Genomic DNA, 13,105 nt, shown 5'->3' on the forward strand with positions numbered 1-13,105 from the left:
CATATCATTTGATCCTCATAACAACCCTATGTAGTAGGTGCTATTATCCCCATTTTATAGTTGAGGAAACTGAGGCAAATGGGTATCTAAAATTAGGTTTGAACTCAGGTCTTCTTGACTCCAAATGCAATTCTCTATCCATGGTACAGCCTTTTTTTTTTTTTTTCTTTTAACAGAAATGATTATCACCTTTCCTGAAAACTGACAATGAAACATGCCTTTCTCCTCTCAGTAGAGAAGTAAAGGTCTATGGATTTGGAATATCACAGTTTCAGTTATTGACTTTATTGTTTTTCCTGTTAAAGTGTAAGCCCCTTGTAAGTAATTATTTGCATTTGTATTCCCAATGCCTAGAAAAGTGTCTGCTACATAGTAGGTATTTAATAAATACTTGTAGATTAATTGCTTTTACATAAGAATTTTTTTTTTATAATTTAGGGTTTAATGGGAGTAGACACTTAAGAGGAAATAATTATCTTATATATTTTTTAAAACAACAACAATTTTTCCCTTAATATTGAACAGAAGAGTCAAATAGATAGCCCCCAGGCAGACCTTCATTCAATAAATCAATAAACATTTTTATTAAGGGTTTACTACATGCCTGGCCCTGTGCTAAGTGTTTTATTGATCTGTTCATCAATATTGTTTGGAAATGGTTCATTCAATCCTCTAGTAATCCATATAACTAAACTGTGATCTGGTTTCTCTTTCTCCATTTTGTCCACTAGGATATCATGATATTATGTTTAGAATATCTTCCTACTCTATCATTTTATAAATTGTTACTGAAAAAGCCAGAAAGTTCAGATTGTTGTGATTTGTTCTTGAAGAATCTATGCTAGTTTCTAGTTATCATCTTTCCCTTTTCACATTATTTCTTTCATTTGTTTTATCATTACATAATTTTGCTGATTGAAATAGAACTTCCCAGTTTCATTTGCACTTTACTTTATTATATTTTTCTATTATTTTATTTTCTATTCTTGGATATACCATTTTCTCTCTTCTAAAAATCAAAGCATTTGCCTTCCTCTGATTTTTCAATAACCTCTTTTGTTCTCCAAGATTTTCAAAGATTGATGAGCATTTGGTGAAAAGATCACATCTTTATGTACTTTCAATAATCATGGAGCTAGTGACTTGAAACCATTTAAATAGCTAGGTGTCCTCTCATTACCACTTTACTTGTCTCAGGCTTCAATTTCCTCTTAACAATTATCATTCCTTTCTATATTGAAGAATATTAGTGTTAGATTGTTCTCTTGTCCATTATCTATTAATATTACATCCTGCCAGTCATAGATCTATTTTTTTCTATGATTTTTTCTTTTTTCGATTCTGGGAATTTTCTCCCAAGTTATCTTACTTTGGGATTTAGTCTTCATGACAGTCTTTCTGTCTTATTGTATTGTTTTGTATATAACCTTCATTGTCACTCTTCTTTAAATGTCAGCTGAATTTTATACTTGAATTTGTCATTTTCTAGCTGATGACCGTGCACAAGTTACATAAACCATTTATGCCTCTGTTTTTATCATCTGTAAAATAAGGATAATAATCCTTGCCCATACATATATACTAAAGGAAGATCAAATGAGATGTGTGTATGTAAACAAGTGCTGGAAATTATAAAGTGAAAGAGAAGCATAAATTATTAGTGATTGGTACAATATTTTAAAATCTGAGTTCAGCATGAGCTCCTTATGCAGCCGCATTGTTGTTATTGGTTTAAACTAATAACAAAAACTGAAATGTTAGAATTGGAAGGAATTTTACAAGTCTTTGAATCCAACAATATGCTGCATTTATAAATTTATTCTTATTCTCAATAGGTGAGATTATTAGTAGTATTAGTAGTAGTAGTATCTGATTATCATCTAGTAATTTCTTTCTTCTAGAGCTTCCCATTCTTTTTAGGAGTTAAGTGACTTGCCCAAGGTCACATAGCTAGTAAGTGTCAAGTGTCTGAGGCTGGCTGTGGACTCAGGTCCTCCTCACTTCAAGTACAGTACTCTATCCACTGCACCACATAGCTGCCCTTGTATTTCTTTTTATAGTCTGTGTCTATGGGATCGTTGTGCCTTTTCCTGGAGTTTTTCAAATTCAACTTTCTTAAGATGCATTTTCAAGAACAATCAACATTCTCTTTTTTTCACTATTATAAACTCCTACATGACTATTTTCTTTCAAGGCTTCTGTACTTCCTACATCTCTAAGCATTCATTTTTTGAAGATCAGAATTAAGTTCTGTTCACATTTCCAATCATTGCTTCTTTAACCTTCTAAGGAAAGTAACTGCTAGCAAATCTTTTCAAAAATCAATTAGATCTACTTTTATCAGAATTAGATTTCCAGCTTATATTGAGGAAAATCTTCCATAAGTACCATATCTATTTTTTGATTAAATTTTTGTAATTTATAATAAAGCATATTATATTAAAGCATCATCATTGACATGATTTGCTTGGCTATGATATTAATTGTATGTTGCCAGGATGATATAATATCTTCTTTCACTCTCCTGCTGTGCTTCTGATTTTCTAAACTTCAATATCATATTTCTGATTTTCTAAACTTCAATATCAAAGCCTCCTCACCCTAAAACATCCATTCATTTTGGAGGTCTTATTCATCCTCTTTGATTGATTCTTGATGTTTTATAGAGTATTAGCTTCTACTTGCTCAATTCTAACTTTTAAAAAAGTTATTTTCCTCAATTAATGACCTTTTGTACTGTCTTTTCTCTTAGGCCAGTTGTACTTTTTAAGTTTGTTTCCCTTCTTCAACCTAGTGGATTTTTGCCTCTTCTTTTATTTGGTCAATTCTTCTTTTTAAGCAGTTATTTTCTTTTTTATAAACTATTTATTCTTTTTTTTATAATTCTTTTCCATTACTCATTTCTTTTTCCAATTTTTCTTCTACCAATCTTGTATGATTTTAAGCTCCATTTTGAGCTTTTTATTTTGTTCTCTTTGGGCTTGAGACCCCTTCTCATTTTTTCTTTGGGTTTTGCCTGTAGATATTTTGACATTGTTGTCCTATTTCTTCAGGGGAGACACTTAGAGACTTGGTTGCTACTGTTTGCCTGTTTGTGCAAGATTAACATGGAAGCACTTGATGGCCAATATTGGCCACTGTTCTTTGCTTAGGTGCTTATAGGTTTGGTACCTACCTGTTTGCTTTGGGCTACCCTGAAGCATACGATGGTTCTCAGAGCTGGAGTCTGCCATTCCTGTGGCTATGAAGAGGCCTGCGTGAGGTCCTGGCCTTGGTAGGGGTCCTAGAGTTGTTGTTTGTCTGCTCCACTGCACTGGGGCTCAGCATCTACTGCTGGGGCTTGCTGGGACTCTTCCTGCCCTGGACTACATTCTCCTTTCACCCAAGTGAGACAGACATTTCTGGCAAATCCTCTAAGTTTCTTGGGCTGAAAGATTGTTTATCCCTAACTTTTTTGGTTCTGTTGTTCCATAATTTTTTTTGGGGGGAGGGCTGCTATTTTATAGTTGTTTAGAGCTGAATATGGGAGAATTACAGCAATTTATTGCTTATTCTGCCGTATAAGTTCCTAGAAATCCCTCAACCTCAGGCCTATTCATCCTGAAGAATCCCTCAGCTTTGTTTTCTTATGAATGAATTTGTTCTGAAGCCTCCATTTTGGGACTATGTTTCTGATTTTTTGGTCTTCAATACCATGCCCCTAAGTAGATAACTTCATCCCTCAACCCTCACCCTCTACCTTTCAGTTCCATTTTGTGGATGTTCTTCCTTTGGAAAGTAAACTCCTTAAGGGCAGGAATTAGCCCTTGGCTACCTTCTTATATACTTTGCTCCTTACTAGATATATTTCATTATGTTGCTGTCTTCAGCTTTGTGAATTTATATATAACTGTAGATTTTTTTTAAATATATAGCACTATTTGCCCAACCTTACTATTGGATCTAGAATGGGCTTCCTTAGGAGATGATTCTCACTGGAAATCTTCAATCAGTAGGTAGAAGACTACCTGCCAGCTACATTATATTAGTGATTCTATTAGGATTGGGTTGAATTAGATGATTCTCAAGGTTCTCACTGGAAATCTTCAATCATCAGGTAGATGACCACTTGCCAGCTACAATATATTAGCGATTCTATTAGGGACTAGATTGAATTAGGTAATTCTCAAGGTCCTCTCCAACTCTCAAAAATGCTGTTTTGAATAACACATTCCTTTTTATTGCTTTTTTATAGTTCCGAGTCCCCTCCATTTAAATCTATAAGATGGTATTTTATATCCTTCTGTTAAAAGGAGTCTGTTCCCCCTGGAAACTCCACCTAATTTTTGATTTTCTTCTTTGCACTACAACATTGAGTGGATGTACATTTTTGCCTGTGAAAATTGCTAGTATATGTGTGAACATCCTGAATCACAGTTAACTCAGCCAAATTTATGAAAACTTTTTTTTTTCTTTAGTATAATCATGACAGTGCAGTGTATTGATATATCATCTTGATGAGTTTAGACTCATTTTGGAGACAGTAATTGAAACATTAAGAAAAGTATTTTTCCATAATGCAAGTGAAAGGTCAGGTATTCTCTGGAAGACATCTCAATAATGCAGCTTGTGTCTTGTCTGACCTGAATCTTGTGTTAATGTGATTCATAAATACTATGACTAACCTCTTTATGAATTTGACATCTGTGTAACACTTTCTCCATAGTATTTTTTTTTTACTTTTTACTGACAAAAGATATGAACAGCAGACAGACTCAACCATTAGAAAGAGAAAGAGAGAAAGAGAGAGAAAAAGAGAGAGAGAGAGAGAGAGAGAGAGAGAGAGAGAGAGAGAGAGAAAGAGAGAAAGAAAGAAAGAAAGAAAGAAAGAAAGAAAGAAAGAGAAAAAGAGAGAGAGAGAGAAAGAAAGAGAGAGAGAGGGAGAGAGAGAGAGAGAGAGGGAGGGAGACAGAGACAGAGACAGAGACAAAGATAGATATAGAGACACAGAGACAGAGACAGAGACATAGAGACAGAGAGAGCAAGTCTTTCATGGTGTTTAGATTGCATCTTTAAAGTACTATCATTTTCTACATCATAGAAGTAAACTCAAGCTTTTTGCTAGACAAATAAAGATAATATAAACAGTTATCAAATGAATAGGCAGCAGACATTTTCCAGAATTACCAGAAAGTAAAGGAAGAAGTAAGAAGAAAAAAAAATTCAGTCAATATATTATCCACATGTGAAGCCTGATCTCTGACTCACAAAATTTTCAACTTGACCTGACTTTTCCCAAACACAACAGCAGCCTTCCTTTTACCTCTTTTTCCTTCCATCCACTTAGTCAGTGTCTACTTACCTAGTGCAAAACTAATTTTTGTGTTTACTTCACCAAAAGAGAATCAAGATGCTAAATGTGAATCTGTTCTGCAAAATGTATATTATTTCATGGTGAGCACAAGTGGAAGAGTTAGGAAATTCTGGATGACAGTCCCTGCTTTGTCTTTATATGATGGTAGAATCTTGAGTAAATTCCCACACTCTTCAGGGTTTCATTTTCTTTATCCCTTCTACCTTTAAAGTTAAGATCCTATGATCCTGTGACTATTTATCATGGATAAGCTTTAAGAATGGGTATTGTTTTTGGAGCATCCCTTCATTAAGATATTTAATTATGAGTCAACTGGATAATGAGGGAGTTGTAAATGGGATGGAGCAGAAAGTGTTGGTATTTTAAAAAGCAAATGGGATTATATTGAATTAATAAGGAAATGTCTAAATGAATAAAAAACAATAATCCAACAAAACCATTTCATTTTCTATCTTGTTCATCTCTTAAAGACATGGTAAGATAGTGTATATGTAAATTTCCTGCAAATAAATTATTTCCATTATTTTTAATATGATTTTTATTAAGCCCTTCCTAACAGAAGAATGTGTCCAGTGGTAGTATTGTCATGTTCTTAACTTAATAGCATACCATAAAAAAGTTTGCTTCATATATAGACTGACCCAATAAGGATAAGGATACTATAACATATACAGATAAAAATCTCAATTCTTAGAATCAAAAACCTAGATTTGAAAGGGACCTTCCAAGATTTACTAGTCCAATGTTATTAAAAATTTTTCAGTGGAACTACTGAAGGAAAGCCATCCAATTATCAATGGAAGATCTCCATGAGGGGAAACCATTTCTTTTAGAGGCAGCTAGGTGACATAATCTTTGCCTGTTTTTTAGAGTGTAAGTAAAGCCTTGTATGAATTTAAATTTCTCTTACTATTAATGATCTGGAACTTGCTTTCATCATTTACTTTTACAGTTATTTTGAGAAAGATATTGACCACTTGTTTATTGGAGAATGGCTATTATTATTATATATGTATGTCTTGATTGCCTATGCATTTTAAATTTTAGACTTTTATCAATGATCTTTCATGTAGTTTCCCTTGTTTTCCATTCTTCTACTTTTTGGTTTATTTATTATATTTGCATAATTTTTTTAACAAAGCAACTCTGAAGATCCATCTCCCATCAGACTAGACAAGTTGAAAAAAAAAGTTGACTTTTTAATTATCTGCTATGCGATTTGAAAATCTTTGTTACAAAAATTTTCTCTTTGTGTGTGTGTGTGTGTGTGTGTGTGTGTGTGTGTGTGTGATTTAGAGCATTTTTTCATATGGCTATAAATTCTTTTGTCCATTTATCAATTGGGAAATGTCTCACATTCTTAGAGATTTGACAAAATTCTTTAAATATTAGAAATGAAACCTTCATTTGAGAAAGTCTACAAAAATTGTCCCACCTCCTCCCTACCCTACCCCAGTTTTCTGCTTTCCTTTTGATTTTGAGTACATTGTTTTATTTGTACAGAAACTTTTTGGTTTAATATAAACAAAATAATTCATTTTGAACATGCTCTATCAACACTCTCTATCTCTTATTTGTTCATAAATTGTTCACCTATACATAAGTCTGAGAAGTGTTATATTCCTCCTTATTCAGATTTTCTTATAGTATATCCCTTTATATTTAGATCATGCATCCGTTTTGAATTCATCTTGGTATATAGTGTAAGATTTTGGTCTCTGCCCAATTTCTGCCAGCTTTCTTTCAAACTTTCCTAATAATTTTTACCAAATAATGAATTCTGATCCCCAAAACTTCTTTATATTTGTCGAACACTGGTTAACTATATTCACTTACTCCTGTAGATTGTATGTTTACTTTGTTTCATTGATCTTTCTATTTCTTGAGCCATAACTAGATAGTTTTGATTATTATAGTCTTACAATATAATTTAAAATCTGGTACTGCTAAAGTTCCTTGCTTTACATTTTTTCCCATTAGTTTCTTTGATATTCTTGAATTTTTGTCCTTCCAAATGATTTTTGTTATTTTTTTTTTGGCTTTTAAAAATTATTTTTGGGAATTTAAATGGAATGACATTGAATATAGATTAATTTTGGTAAAAATGCCATTTTTATTATATTAGCCCTACCTACCCATGAACAATTAATATTTTGCATTTATTTAAATCTGATTTTATTTGTGGACAAATTTTGGTTAATATAGATTCTGAGCTTATTTTGGTAGGCATTTTCCCAGGTGTTTTATACTTTTTAAAGTTATTTTAAGTAAGTTGTCTCTATTTCTTCTTACAAGATCCTGTTGGTGATATATAGGAATATATGGGTTTACTTTATATCCTGCTACTTGGCCAAAGTTATTTATTTCAATTAACTTTTCAGTTGAGTCTTTAGAATTTTTAAGTGTACCATCCTGTTATCTCCAAAAAGAGATAGTTTTATTACCTCATTCCCTATTCTAGTTCTTTCAATTTCTTTTTCTTTTTTTTTGTTGTTGTTATTTCTTGGATTTTCAATACAATACTGAATAATATTGCTAACAACTTCATACCTGATCTTATTGGGAAGATTTCTAGCTTATCCCCATTACAAATGATACTTACTAGAGGATTTAGATAAATGCTTCTTATCTATTTAAGGAAAAGTAAATATTGAACTTTATCAAATGCTTTTTCTCCTTACATTGATACTGTCATGTGGTTTTTTTGTTATGTTTATTATTTATAGAATCAATTATGTCAATAGTGTTCCTTATGTTGAACCATTCCTGCATTCCTGATATGAATCCTGCTTGTTTGTAATATATAATCTTTGTAATGTATTATAATATTTATTTAGGATTTTTGCATCCATATTCATTAATGAAATTGGTCTACAATTTTCTTTTTCTTTTTCTCAGTTTAGGTATCTGGTGTGGAACCCCAATCAAGAACTTAGCTCTCCTGTAAGTGCCCACAGTCAGCAGCATCTCTGTGCCCTACTTCTGCACTCACCAGGCATGTGCTAGTGCCCTTCCACAGTATGAAGATTCTTCAATATTCCTTTACTCAAAAATGTGACCTCTCACATTCTGTGAGGTGAAAATTCCTCTGAGTGAGGCTGAGGCACTCTCACAACTTAGTTGACACCAGGGCTGCTTCTGAAAGATAGTGTGGAGATGTTTGCACTTCACTGAAGCATCACATCTTCCTGAAGTTTTTCCTTGGTCTTTCCCAGTTGTCCAAGGAGCACCACTGTTCTGCCTTAACTCATGTTTATTTTTGCTAATCTAAGTTCACCTTGAGGCAATATTTTTGTCTTATTTGTGATGGAAATCTGAAGAATGTGGAACACTGCCATCTTTCCAGAATCCTTCTAACTCCCCCTGCACCGAAATATTAATTTATATTTTCCACACACTAGAGTTTTGATTTTTCTTGTTACACTTTTTGCTCCTTAGATTCTTTAGTCCATTAAATGTCATCTTGGTCTTTTTATTATGGCTCTAGGATATAATTGGATAAAAAATTTCTCATAATATATTTATTTATTGAATGTAAACTGTTTGCATTTTTGTTTTTCTTCCCTGGTTATTTTTACCAATTCTTCCTGTGCAACAAGAGAACTGTTCGATTATGCACACATATATTGTATTTAGGATATACTGTGACATATTTAACATGTATAGGACTGCCTGTCATCTAAGGGAGGAAGTGGAGGGAGGGAGGGGAAAAGTCGGAACAGAAGTGAGTGCAAGGGATAATGTTGTAAAAAAAAAAAAAATTACCGGACATGGGTTCTGTCAATAAATAATTATATGCATATATAATTATTTATTGACAGATATATATATATATATATATATAATCATTTATTGACAGAACCCATGTCTGGGTAATTTTAAATATATATATAATATGTATAATAACATATATAATATATAATAATAAATATAATATATATATTAATATATATATTTCTTCTTTATTTGTTCTGAATTTTCATGTTTAATTTTTGATACCAATAATTTTATTATCCTTTTCTTTTTAATAACATTACCTATTGATTGGTCTATTTTATTTTATAAAACTGACTCTTAGTTTTACTCTATTAATTCAATTTTTCCTTTTAATTTTAAAGTATCTTACTTGATTTTCAGTATTTCTATATTAGTGTTTTCATTTTAAAATGTGTTGATTTTCTTTGTGTGTTTTTTTTTTAGGTATCACTCCTATTTAATGATGTTCTTCTGGGTTTTTTTTTCCCCCTTTCATTAATCAAAGCAAGACTGTTTTATTTGCATCCTACATAATCCCCATTTTTGTATTTTGTTTTATCATTACCTCCATAAAATTGCATATAATTTCTATGATTTCTTCTGTGGTGCATCAAATCCTTATAATTTAGTTTTTTTTGTTTTCAATTTATTTTTCAATATTTCTCCCCAGTGCCTAGTTATTTAATACGATTTTAATTGCATTGTGACAAATAAAAGATGTGTTTAATATTACTACTTTCCTGCCTTTCTGTGTGAGGTGTGTCCTAATATATGGAAAATTTTGTAAAGATTTCATGAACATATGAGAATAAATGTGTTTATATATATATATATATCTGTATCTATACTTATAAATGATTGTGTATATGTGTCTACATTTATATGTGTCAATTTCTCCCTATAAATAATTTAGCTTTCTGTTAAAGTATTTAGATATTATTGCATTGGATGCATACGTGTTGAATCTAATTTATCATCTATGGTATATTTCAGCAAAATGCTATTTCCCTGTTTATCTTTTAGTTAAGTCTATCTTATACTATTTTCTACCTGTGCTTTTTAAAAATTCATCTGGGACATAATAGATTTTGCGTATTTTCACTATAAGCCTTCATGTTTCAAATGTTTTTCTTTTAAACAGTACATTGTTGGATTCAGAATTCTAATTCAATATGCTACCTTGTTCTACTTTGTGATTAAATTCATCCCAGTCAAGTTTTACATTTATAGTTAACTGTGTATTTTCCACCATCCTGTACTTTTAAAAGTTTTTTCCTACCAACTCTGTCTTTATTACATGTTCTTAGTTTTTTCTTTTGTTGCACACGTTTCTTTATGATTGTTTGTTTTCCATCTTTTGCTTATCCCTGATAATCCCTGAAACTATCCTTTACCACTTCCCTACTTTCTTGTCTTCCTATTCTTTCCTATAATCCTACTGAGTTGAATGCAATTCTTTAATAAATTATTTTTGTTTGTATTTTGCTCTCTTTGGACTAGTTTGGATGAAAGTGAAGTTCAAATGATGCCCATCCCCCATTCTTTTGATATTCATACACATTTGTATGAATTTGTATATTTGTATATCCAATTACATATGTTAATAAGTTCCTCCATATTTCCTCCACCTTTTTCTACCAGTGTATCTTTTCCCACTTCATTTTTTTTTTATCTTTTAGCATCATTATCAACACACACACACACACACACACACACACACACACACATATCCACATACCCCAGTTCTAGATGTTCTGTTTCATTTGACTATCTCTATGATCCCTGGAGACATTAAGGTTCTCAAAGAATCTTTGTATATCCCTTTTTCCATTAGAATGTAAATAGTTCTTTCTTATAAAATCCCTTCTTATTTATTTCTCTTTGCCTCTTATAGCTCTCTTCATTCTAATATTTGTATTTCAACTTAATTTTTTAGCTCTGGCTTTTCCAATATTGCCAATGATCTCTTGGCTGCTAAATCTATTTCACTATTTTTATTTGTATCCCTAGGCCTTGCACATAGTAGGAGATGAATAAATCTTTTCTAAATTGAATTGAATTGATCTTTGCATTATTCTATGATCCTCAAGGGAAGTAGAAGAGGAAAGTCATGACTGGAATGTGAGTTTGAGATCTAATATGAAAGTGAGAGCATCTGAACACCATATGGAAATTCCATCTTGATTTGCAATCCCCCCCCCACCAAATTGCCCCCAAGAACTCATAAACTTCAGCAAAAAGCAAATGTAATCAATTGTTAGTTGTACAACCTGACTGTTTTGCAAATTTGCAATTATATTACCATGCTGCAATCTTTCCTGTTTCTCCAGATGGCCTGGGCTACTCAGGAGTTTCCAAATGCCTGAATTTCTTTGCTATATTTGCCACACCAATGTCCTGCTCTGTTGATTCTATTGTTTTCAAGCTGCTGTGATACATCTCAGAAAAACACTTGCGTAGAGAGAGCAGAAATGGGGACTCGTATCTCCTGACTGACTTCTTCAATAAAAGGAAAGCTCCTAGCATATGTGTTCTTGCTTCTGTTTCAAGATGTATGACATCAGTCAAATGCCAATGGTGTTTTTATAGTGGGTATGTAATTGTTTGGATTCCGAAGTCCCTCATGTGGCATATATGGATAAGAAGATATAGATGGGAGAAGAAAAAACTTGGTGGAGTACATGATGTTGTCTTGAGATAATTTGTTATTTGAGAAAAGACTAAGTCTTGTTTGACTCCAAAGAGTACAAGTAGGATCCATGGGTAGAAGAAGATAAATTTTGGTTTCAGATAAAGAAAAAAAATAATAATTAAGGTTCTCTGAAAATAGAATAGGCTACCTCAGTCAAAGTATTATTACTCCCATTTCACTAGTAATCTGACTAGTAAATATCCTTTCCTCATGACGGCCCTGCAAAACAGAAAGTATAGGTGTCATTATGAGTGAATGAATTGAATAAAAAAATTATTAAGTATGTTCTATGTGCAAAGTACAATCTTTGTTTTTGAGGAACTCACATTCTCATGGGAGGAATGACATATTTTATCCAACAGTCAGATGGAAAGGTTTTAACATCCTAAGGGTGCAGCAGCAATATTGCCTTTCTTATTTGGTACCTTTGTTATTTCTACTAATAAAACCATAGCCATTTCTTATGTTTACCAATTTACAATTCCAAGGAATCTAGTGGTGACTATTTTATTTTCACATCATTAGTAACTGAGTATTGGGGAGTCATTGGTGGTAGTTTTCCCTCTATATGGCAGTTGATTGGCACTTGGTGGAAATGGTAGTCCCCTTTATGCTCAGAGCTTGCTTTCATGCTTGATATCTACCAGGGCTATGCTATAAGCAAGGCTTCTACCTGAGGGTACACCACTGATCTTGAAGCTCTCTTAGACTTATGTGCTCAGTAATGGCAGCTGACCAGAATTTCAGCAATCCTTTCTCATCCTTTAAAATATTTCACTTGATTCTGCTATCTCTTAATGCTATTACCCTAATATTCCTTATATTTTTCACAGCCAGACTCCTAGAAAACATATTCCACATTTGTCTTCATCTCCTTGTTTACTTCAATAGACAATTAGGCTGTTGACTTAAGTTCAAGAGTATAAAAAAATGAAATATTCAAGGGGTCACTTGACTGCTAACAAAAGGCTATTTACTTAGCCATAGCATGCAAAGAATACTCAGTAAAGATACAAAACTTGCCTTTAGTAGGCATCTCTCCTGTCCTACTCCAACAAAAGGTTCTACTCCAACTTAAAGGTATTGATCATACTTTGGCTAATTTGTTTTATACTCCTGGGTAATCAAGAACCCATCAATGAGAATTCTCTTGAGCCATTAGCCCTCTAGACCAATCTTATGGGCAGATGGCTTCCTTCTTTTGTAAGAAAAGAAGTAGGGTACTCTGAAAAATATCATTACTACTATATCTCTCATTCACTTCATTTTTTAAATTAAATCTTTTTTGTTTTCAAAACATATGC

Source organism: Antechinus flavipes, chromosome 3 (assembly GCF_016432865.1).
Source record: "Antechinus flavipes isolate AdamAnt ecotype Samford, QLD, Australia chromosome 3, AdamAnt_v2, whole genome shotgun sequence".
NCBI lineage: Eukaryota > Metazoa > Chordata > Mammalia > Dasyuromorphia > Dasyuridae > Antechinus > Antechinus flavipes.